The sequence below is a fragment of the Mastomys coucha genome, unplaced genomic scaffold, assembly GCF_008632895.1.
Source record: "Mastomys coucha isolate ucsf_1 unplaced genomic scaffold, UCSF_Mcou_1 pScaffold14, whole genome shotgun sequence".
NCBI lineage: Eukaryota > Metazoa > Chordata > Mammalia > Rodentia > Muridae > Mastomys > Mastomys coucha.
The window spans coordinates 62444182-62455167 of NW_022196896.1; the positions used below are offsets into that span (position 1 = coordinate 62444182).

Consider the following 10986-nt stretch of genomic DNA (forward strand, 5'->3'; position numbering starts at 1 on the left):
TTAGGATGATCCCTGCAAGGGGGAACAACTAAACTCCCACAATGGCTATTGCTTGCCTCAGAGGACAGTTACACATGACAGGTTGTTCCAAATAACGCACTCTAACACAGAAGTGGTTTTATGAACTTTTGAGTTACAAAGCAAAAATTCATGAGCCAGGCATTTTTCAAATATGTTGATGGGAGCGGCAGGCAGCTGGATTCCGGTACAGCAGGACGTCTCTGTGATTAAGCCTCAGATGCTCTCTGACAGTGGTTTTGCTCTGGGTTGGTGGGAGCCAGTGGTCGGCTAAGAACACACTGAAGGTTTTGCTTCACAGTCAGAGCAACAGTGAGTCAGACCCAGAGACGGCCAATGGATGATTATTAAAGAGATGGTAGACAGCTCAGGATAATTTGTCTCCTGGTTCACAACATGCTATATTAACAAAGTTCTAATAGATTGGCCATCCAGATAGAGTCCTCAATATAAGCATGCCCCTTCCTGCCACAGGAATGTCTGTCTGATAATCTCCTCACTAGACAAGCATCATTATTTTTTTTCGAATGCTGAATTCAAATATTATTTCGTGTCCCTCAGGATTGAGGATGCTCATCTGTGGGGTGTGATAAAGATAAAGCTGGGCAGTCAAAATGATCTTCCAGAGGGAGGAAGGGGCTGGTGATGTCATTAAGGAAGAAGTCCCAGCTCTGTCAATATCTCTACCCATTACGATCCAGGCCTGTTTTGTTTTTGTTTTTGTTTCTTTCTCTGCCCTCTGGGTCTGACATGTAATAGAAAAAAAATGTCTAAGATTAAAATAGTGAGGGTCACAGCATGGGTCTAAAGAAGTAGAAGTAGCATATGGTACTGAAGGCATTCTAAAGAACCCCAAGTGCTCTTCAAAGATAATCACACCCTTTAGCCAGAGGCCAGACTGGCTGTGTAGATAGCTTCATCTCTCAGATTACTTGGTTCCTTTTCAAGTCACAGGAATAACCAATGCCCTTACCCCCAGCGCTTTTTCTGCACTGGGGGGGAAAGGCCTGTAGAGGCAACACTATTTCAAGATGAGGTTGAATCCCAAGTATGACCCTTACTGACCATACAATTTGGGTGACCATACAATTTAAAGGTTTTTTTGGCCTGTGTTGGCTAGTTCGGTTTTTTTTTTTTTTTTTTTTTGGGAGTTGGGGGTGGTGATTTCGAGACAGGGTTTCTCTGTGTAGTCTTGACTGTCCTGGAACTCACTCCGTAGACCAGGCTGGCCTCGAACTCAGAAATCTGCCTGCCTCTGCCTCCCAAGTGCTGGGATTAAAAGCATATACCACCACCGCCCAGCTGTGTTGGCTAGTTTTATGCCAACCTGATATAAGATAGAGTCATTTGGAAGGAGGGAACCTCAGTTGAGAAAATGCTGCCATAAGATTGGCCTATGGGCAGGTGGTCCAGATCAAACTGAGCAAGCCCTAAGGAGCAAGCCATCGAATGGTGTCCCGCCATCTTGTCTCCTTCAGTTCTTGCCCTGACTTCCCTCAGGGATGGAGTGGAATCTGAGAGTTGCAGGCTTGTCACACAGAACTCGTCTACTTCAGTTGTGTCTGTATGACAGGCCTAAAAACCTGATTATAGACCTGAGGCGTACACTTCGGCCAGTCTCCTGAGGTAGTTAATCGCTGACATCTCCTAGCTCAGATGTGTTCCAGATTGGTCTCTGCTAAAGTCTGTGGAGAGATCTGTGTGTTTTCTTTATTCAGGCATAAAGGTGCCCTAAGAAATATTTCATTATTAGCTAAAACTGAGATTAAACATTATTTCTTGACCTCCACAGTGTTTCAATAATCCTAATTGATTTCCTAGCTGTAATTAGCTTGTAATTTTTACATAGAAGCTGTCTTACCAGACAGGGTGTCTCAAGAGTTAGAGCTAGCAGTTAGGGGCACTTATTATCAGAGCAGTCTCACACAAGGCAGAATTGTTTTACATGCCAGAGAGAAGTTAGAAGTTGTAGGACTTCCATCACTAATTATCTATGTTACAGCCAAGAAATGCTGGTATACGACCTTCAGCTACTTGCCTCAGACAGAGCCAGAGAATTTATCTTGGGGCTACCAAAATAGCCCAAGAAGAAGGACACCACTGCTCCTCCGCCTTGCACCTGGCTGCTTGTTCTCACTGACCTTAATGTAGCCATTGTGCCTACATGACTTCTGTCATTTGCCCTGTTTTCTGTATACTATATAAACCTGATTTTCACTTTGTACAAATTGTACTCAGTGACCACACTCCCTTGTGTTGTGTCTGTTTGTCACTTGCCGAATTCTTTGCCCACCAGGCCAGAACTTTTATCACCCCGCGGAACAAGGGTTCCCTGAAGCAACCCAGTCCGTGGCACAGGCTGAAATAAAACCCCCTTCTCCCCAGGTTGCTTTTGGTCACTGTGTTTTATCACAGGAATAGGAAACTTAGCTGAGATGATGCCTCACTCTCTGCCCTGCTTCCGTATCCCACAAACTGCCATTTACAAACTGGGTTAGACCTGCGCTTGGTGCATAGAAGCTGCTATGGGAGTGTTTAACTGAATCATGAATGAGATCTAAAGCCTGAAGGTTTGGTTTAGGGAAAACATGGGTTTGGGTATGAGAGCAGTCAAAACAAAAGTGTAGTTGACAGGAAGACATATGCCATCGAAGCCATCAAGAACACGGTGATCCTTACTGAAATATACCTAGGCCAAGTAAATCCCACAGAGGACTTCTAAAGGACGTGTGCACTTTAATTGACCAGTCTATTGACTGGAACCTAGGAACTGTTACCAGGGAAACAGGGGTTTTCCTTTTCAGTTCCCAGTTTCATCAATAAAAGCTTCTTAGAGAAAACCATTAGAAATAAGAACAGGGGTAGCTTATTAAGAAAGAAAGGGCGTTCCCAAGAGCGAGAGTGAACTAGTGAGCTGACAACGAGCAGAAACACATCCTGCCATACCTGTCCTCTCTGGGCCTTTGGCGTCCACTGTTCTTAGAAGAACCCAGGTGCCTTACTTAGGGATTCTGTTGCTGTCAAGAAACACCATGACCACAACAACTCTTATAAAGGACAGCGTTTAATTGGGCTGACATCCAGGAGCAGAGGTTCAGTCCATTATCATCATTGCCAGAAGCATGACAGCATCCAGGCAGGCATGCTGCAGAAGGAGGAGCTGAGAGTTCTACATCTTGTTCCAAAGGCAAACAAAAAAGGATTGTCTTCCAGGCAGCTAGAAGGAGGGTCTCAAAGCCCACCCCCACAATGACACGCTTCCTCCAACAAAGCTACACCTACTCCAACAAGGCCACACTTCCTAATAGTGCCACTCCTTGGGTCAAGCATATTCAAACCACCACACTGGGTGAGGAAGAGCTTCCAGTCTTTTGCAGACTGGTTTCTTTCATGTATTAATCTTGGTGTTTCAGCTCAGATCCTTAATCTCTGATCACAGGATCACTTGGCTCCCTCCCTCTAGTCCCAGGACCCAGACTGAGCCTCCTTAGGCCTCTTCTTATCCTGTTGGTCAAAATGGAATCCCTCCAGGAAATCCTACGCTCTGGTGCCAGAAGGAAGACCTTCCTGCCCCAAGTGTGTTTGCCTTTCTGCTAAGTCGCAACACTGTTGCAGAGAAGAGAGAAGTCCTGTCCCTAAGTGTGTTTGTCTCTTGGCTAACTTGCAACACTGTTGCAGAGACGAGAGATGGGTTCATATTTTTCACCCTTCCCAGTTTTGTTCAAAACTAAACAAATTTCCCTATATATTTCTCTATATATTACATCCTTTTATCTTAAAAGAGTGAGCATTTGGACCCAGAACAAACTCCCCTGCTTTGTTGTATTTATTATTTATTTTGAGTGTGAGCTATGGGTGTGTGTGTGGGGGGCTGTGATGTATTTCTGTCTGTCTGTCTGTCTGCCTGTCTGTGTGTCTGTGTGTGTCTATGTTTGTGTGTCTAAGCCAGATCTCACCACCTGAGTGTCCACCTTACTGTTTGAAACAGGGTCTGTCACTGAACCTGAAGTTTTCTAATAATAGTTGGCTAACTGGCCAGGAAGTCCCCACAATCCTCCTATCTCTGCCTCCCTAGCACTAAGATTCTAAGGCACACTGGGTTCACACTGACTCTTCATGTTTGTGTGAGCTGTATTTCAAGCCCCTCAAGTCTGGCTTCTTAGAAAACTTCATCTAAGACGTTCAGTGACAAGCAGCCAGCCCAGAAAGCCTGTTTTCTTCTATCATGTGAGGGTTGTTGTGGCTGCCTTTCCAGGACCAAAAATCCTGACCTGGCACGAGGCACTCGTCAGAGTCACAGCTTATGGCTAGGGGGCCCCCTGTCCCAACTCCATTAATGATTTGGGGGAAGGCTGTGGAGTGGCCTGTAGAGCCTTGGACTTCACAAATCAGACCGTCACCATGTTCTGCAGATGAACCCTACACTCACCATCTTGTGAGGTCTGAGACTACCAAATGCCACTCTGCCTTCTGTAAAGAGCAGAGCAGGTCATTTCTTTTTGCAGAAACCCTCTGTGATCACCGAGCATGAAAGCCAGTGCTCAGGGGTGCCACCATAGTTCTTATCACTAAACATCAGAACTGTAGACTCTGGGACCTTTCTAGCAACCCCAGTGAGCCCTGGCAGCGACCTCAAAATATTCCCCGAACCTAGTAACTGGCACTTTCCAGTCTTTGTTTATCTTAACTTCTGCAATTTAGCAGCTGGCCACGGAGACTATATTTCTCCATTTTAAGTACCTCAGACTCCCAAGACTCATTGCGCAAACGGTTCACAGCATTATCAGAAAGCAGGTGGTTACTCTATTCAACAGCAGTGTCCATGCCGTGGCAGGCCTTTAGTACAGGACAGTTGACTGTTGGAGTCTGAAGGTGCTGCAGACATTAAGGTGATTGACTGAGAATAAGACACGCCCAGACGAGTTTGAGCCTCTTCAGTCTGGAAGTCATCAATTGATGCTATTCCAAAGACAGCCACACGAGGGCGATGTAGCCCAGTGGAAATGAAGGTGACATTAGGTGCCATGGGGCGGAGGCCAGATGAGGCTCTCTGTGGCTCCTTTGCCCATAACTGGGATGAGTTCACTACATAGAACATGAACTTACATGCTCTCTTGTTTTGTGGCCTGGAGGAGGAAAACTTGTGACATCTTCTAGGAGAGTGAACTATTGTAGGGTAGGCCACAACCTAGACTCTAGCAATTCCAAATGCAGGCGTAGGAACTAATTCATGGGTAAGATTAGGGGAGCTTGCGCAGCCCGAGGAGCCCTTCAGAAATAGTGTCACTCCAGGACAAGAAGACTCACACAGCCCAGCTAACCGCTCTGTCAAGTGCTTGTCAGATTTTTCAACTTTAAAAAAGCCCCACCTTGCATAGATCAGTTGGCAGAATGCTTGCCTAGTGTTTGGGAAGCCTTAGGTTGGCTCTCCATGTAGCACCTCACAGAGCTGGGTGTGGTGTGGTGTGGACCTGTAAGCCAAGAACCTAGGAGGTGTGTGCAGCGTGATCGAAGTGCAAAGTCATCAAGTCACACTCAGCTACATAGAGAGTCTGAGGCTAGCCTGGGCTACAAGAGACCCTGCTTCAAAAAAGAAAAGAAAAGAAAAGAAGAGAAAAGAAAAGAAAAGGGAATATATGATGTGTGTGTATGTATCTGTATGTGTGTGTATGTATATATGTGTGTGTGTCTGTGAGTGCATGTATGTATATATGTATGTGTACGTATATGTATGTGTGCATGTGTGTATGTATATGTGTTGTGTGTGTTATGAGTGTATGTATGTATGTGTGTGTATATGTGTCTGCATGTGTGTATGTATATATGTGTGTATGTGTGTGTGCATGTGTGTATGTATGTGTATGTCTGCATGTATGTGTGTTGTGTGAGTGTATGTATGTATGTGTGTATGTGTGTGCATGTGTGTATGTGTGTATGTATATGTGTGTATATGTGTATGTATATGTATGTATATGTGTATGTATGTGTGTGTTTGTGTATATGTATATGTGTGTATATGTGTATGTGTGTATATGTGTATGTATGTGTGTGTTTGTGTGTATGTATATGTGTGTATATGTGTATGTATGTGTGTGCATGTGTATATGTATGTGTGTATGTGTGTGTGTGTGTGTGCATGTGTGTATGTATGTATATGTGTGTATGTGTGTACAAAAAGCCCTGTCTCAGCTGTTCAGCAGACAGATAATGACCTTACCATAGAATGATAGAAAATATAGAAGGGACATCTTTACTGTGAACCATGGGACAGGTCTCCACTCCCAGTGTCCCCCTAAAAAGGCTGCCAGAGCCCAAACCATGGGCACCACCAGATGCAGCACCCTTATTCTGGAAGCGTTCAGAGCCTTCCTCTGGAGCCCTATTTAGAACAGAGGCCAGAACAAGCGTGCCACCACTTCGCACCTTCCTCCACCTCACTCCATGAGATCCTGGGAACAAGGAGGCTTGTACTGACTGCTCTCTCCCTTCCGGGCCTGCTAAGTGCAGCCCACTCCCTGCTTTGAACCGGGACCCTCTGAGTTGAGGCAGCAAACCTTCATAAGCATGTGACAAGGAAAAGCAGCTTATCTACCTCTAGAGGCTTCCCCTTTGTCCTGCAGGCTACCACTGAGACCCAGCTCCCATGCTACAAGACTCACTGAGCACCCTCAGGCCTGTCCCAGCTGGGAGCTAGCAGACTGGGAACCTCCTCCCTAAGAAAGAACAATACCTGGATCTGAGCATGGATGCGGAGGCAGACAACGTTCCCTGGAAGAGCCATGAGGAGGAGGAGAATAGTCAAAAGCTGGTGGTACAGGGCAAGGAGACACTGTCTGTAGAGACAATGAGACAATGAGAGCTGATGGGCCCTGATCCCTGGGATATCAGCTATGAGTCTCCCTAAGAGAACCTTGTCTAAGAGATAGCCCAGCTTGGGTGGGGGTGGGGATGCACGGGCACAGCAAAACATGATGCTGAGAATCAAGAAGTCACCCAGAAGATGTGGGTACCACTGTGGAGAAGTGAGGAGCTAGAGCCCTATATTCCCAAAGATGTCTCTTCCCTTGCCCTTACTCTACTGTTTGTGGGGGCCACCATGACAGACAACTTAGACTCTTCTCTGTCCCTCTGTCCACTGCCTGCTACTGACCTTTCCTACCTGGGCCTGGAAACACTGCAAAGTTCCAGGATCCCCAGTTCCTCCTCAGCCTGGCCTGGGGCTTTGACCTGACAGCAGGGCATGTGATTATCTTTACATTTAAATTCCACTTCCTTTTCATTATTTCTTTAAAAATTATTATTATTATTATTATTATTATTATTATTATTATTATTATTATTTGCTGTGAAGAGAGTTTTCTGTGAAGAGACACCATGACCACAGGCAACTGCTATAAACAAAAGAAAGCATTTAACTAGGGACTTCTTACAGTTTCAGATGGTTAGTCCATGATCATCATAGCAGGAAGTGTGACAACAGGGAGGCATGGGGCTGAAAGCTTAACTCCTGATCTTTGGACAGGCAAGCAGGCACAGAGAGAGAGAGAGAGAGAGAGAGAGAGAGAGAGAGAGAGAGAGAGAGAGAGAGAGAGAGAGAGAGAGAGAGAGAAAGAGAGAGAGAGAGAGGAAGAGAGAGAGAGAGGGAGGGAGAGAGAGAGGGAGAGAGAGAGAGAGAGGGAGGGAGAGAGGGAGAGAGAGAGAGAGAGAGAGAGAGAGAGAGAGAGAGAGAGAGAGAGACTGGGCCTAGAGTGTACCTTTGAAACCTCAAGGCCACTCCGAGTGACACACCTCTTAATCTTTCCCAATCAGTTCCACCAACCAGGAACCAAACAAACAAATACATGAGCCTATGGGGACTATTCACATTCAGACAATTTCAGTGTACATACCAAATAATGTCATTTTCTTTATTTCCTTTACTAAGGATGCAGAGTCTACCGTGTAGTTATTTCCTTAGAATTGAAGCATTTCACCCTAAATAAAGGGAAGCTCAAGAAAGCCCAGAAAATTTTAAAAGAGGGATTATGAGCAACTTCAAAAACTCAGGAAGTCCCCCACTCCAAGGTTATCTAAGCAGCAGGACAGCTGACCTTGGAACTGTCTTCAGGGTGTGCTGTGAACCCCAGGATTCCTGCTGTCCTGAGCTGTCACTCACACATGAGCGGGCTTCAGTGATGCTGTCTTTGAGTCACATCTGTGACTTGTAAGTAACTCCTCATTCACAATCCTTTAAGCAACCCCAATAAACTCCTTGATTCACCGAGTTGGGGTTTATGGAATCATTACTTTGTTCTGTTTTCAATTATCTATCTGGGGTGAGTAAGACATTTATTCACTTCTCCCTGGAGATAGTGTCACACGCAGGTTCATGTAGACCAGGCTGGTCTCAAACTCCTTGTGAACTTCAGGATGACCTTGAGTTCCTGATCTTCTGGCCTCTATCTCCCAAGTGCTGAGATTAGTAAACTAACCAAAACATTTGACTCCTTGTCAATTTGACACATAAACACATCGCTATTAAAAATATAGCCTGTCCTTTGTTATTTATCCCCAAGACTTTATATTAATATCACAGTATAAAACATTGTTAGCTTGAAAACTTCCATAATATTTTTTTTTTTTTAAATTCACACTTTGGAATTTCAAAGTCTCTTCCACTGCACACGCACTGCTGTCCTTGGCAGACCTCCCAGGGTTGTGGAATCTTCAATATCTTGGAGTTTCCCCTCAAACTAAGGCTTTACCTTTATTTCTCAGATATTTTGCCTCAATGATGCTGGTCTCTTAAGATTCACAGCTGGTTTTTCAGCCCCAGATAACCAACAATCATGGATTTTTTTTTTTACATTTTTTATTTATCTATTTACTTATTTATTTATTTTGTGGCAGGGTCTCACTGTGCAGCCCCAGCTGGCTTGAACCTTGTTGTGTAGACCAGGTTGGTCTTAAAGTCACAGACATCTTGCATCCCCCAAGTACTGGAGTTCAAGGTGTGCACCAGCATGTTCAACTCAAGAGACTTCTAATTCAAATACTTTAAGTATTGAGTATTTACTTTCCTTTTAAATGTCACAAGTCATACCTATATTCTCTGCATTTCTCACATCACTATTATCTTCCCAACTCCCTGGTTAGAAAATCCAAGTAAGATTAAGCACTCAATATATTTTCCTGCTCAAAGCTCCAAACACATCCACAATCTTTCAAAAATTAAAAACATCATCAGGTCTGTTGCTGCAACAAACCCCACTTCTGGTAGTAGTTTCTGTAGTATTTTTCTTTCTGTCACTGGGATAAATATTCTGACCAAAAGCAGTTCAGGGAAGGAAGTAATTTATTTGAGTTATACTTCCAACTGAGCTCAGGAGGTAGGAAGGAACTGAAGCAGAAACCATGGAGAAATGCTGCTTACTGGCTTGCTTCCTAACTCTGCTTGGATACCTTTCTGATTTAGCCTGGGATCCCTGTCTAGGGATGCACTGTGCACAATGTGGTGAGCACCCCTATATCAATCAGCCATCAAGAAAGTGCCTCATAAGCATAACCACAGGCCAGTCTGATTGAGTCAAACTCTCAGTTGAGACACCCTCAAAGAGTTTTAGGCTATGTCAGGTTGACAGTTGAAGCTAAGTGGATCTCCCTTGCACTTCCTTTTATGTTTGATTTAATTCTAGCTTTAAGTCACCGTTTTCAATGTGCAAGGAAGTTAAAGTCATAATATAACAAGAGCCAGGACGGGACAGTGTCTCTCTCACTCTCCCTTCTAAGAAGGTAAAAGATATATGCATTATAAACTATAAGATACTGTTATAAATGCTTGAGAACACTGAACAAATGGTAGCAAGCCACTCCCATGGACTAGAAGACTTAGTGTCTAGAGCCATACTACGCTACATGATCTTTATATTCAGTAAAATTACAAAAAGAAAAGGAAAAAAGGAATCATTTCTCAGCTAGACATGTAGATCTGTGAAATAAACCGAGATTCCTGAATAAAAACTCTTATGACTATGGTCAAATGGCTTTCAACGAGAGGAACAAGACTATTCAATTTCTCCAACAGTTCACATAGAGACAGCTTAATGTCCATGATGAAATGAATTAATTTGAATCCTCCACCTTACACTGTGTGCAAAAAAATTAACTCTAGATTAATGACACACATTAAAGCTAAAATCCACAAAACCCTTAGGAGAAAAACTAGAGATAAATCTTCATTACTTAATAATGAAGACAGGGAGGATTGGCTCTTTCTCAAGAACATAGATTAACTGGGGCATGGGAGGTGGCTTGCTTGGTAAAGTGCCTGCTGGGCAACCAGGAGGACTGGGATTTAGATCCCCAGCACCCAGATAAGCCAGGCACCATAGCAGATGTTTATAACCCCAACCCTGCGGGGATGAGGAGGAGAGAGATGCATCCCGAGACCTCATTGGATGGCCAAGTGATGAGTTCCACGGAAGCCCTACTGTGTGTTCTCAGACTTGGCTGTGGCAGCTCACAGGGATCCTCTCATTACTCACCCTTGTTTGGCTTGGTGTAGGCTGCCTTCACCAGTGCAGTTGGCAAAGCCTTTACATCCTGGGAGCTCGGGCAAGTGGATGTGGCCGCCTCTGGATGTGGCCACACCCTGGCTGACTGCAATCCCAGTGGCTCCTTCCATTAGATCTTGCTTAGATCTGTTCTCTAAAGAGAGAGTGCCTGAGATTCTATCCACCTTCAAGATTCAAACATAGCTCCTAGAAGCTCTGCTTGACCTTTCATGGAACACCCCTTGAGAGGGTAGTTTGAACACTGTCACCTCCCCAGAGGCAGTGGGTTTTTCATCCCATCTGAGGGAGTTTGCTGTCTCAAGAAATAGATGCTGTCTTCCCCACGTTGTCATGCAAGACAACACTGAATTTCTTCAAGACCCGTGTTCAGTGTGATGGCTAATATTGATTGTCAACTTGACTTAGAGTCACCTAG

General features: G+C 44.5%; 1 pseudogene; it reads right to left on the minus strand.

Annotated features, from left to right (window-relative positions):
* The window catches only part of LOC116089415, a 17225-nt pseudogene extending 6544 nt beyond the window's left edge, over positions 1-10681 (minus strand).
* Between the last annotated feature and the right edge of the window lie 305 nt (positions 10682-10986).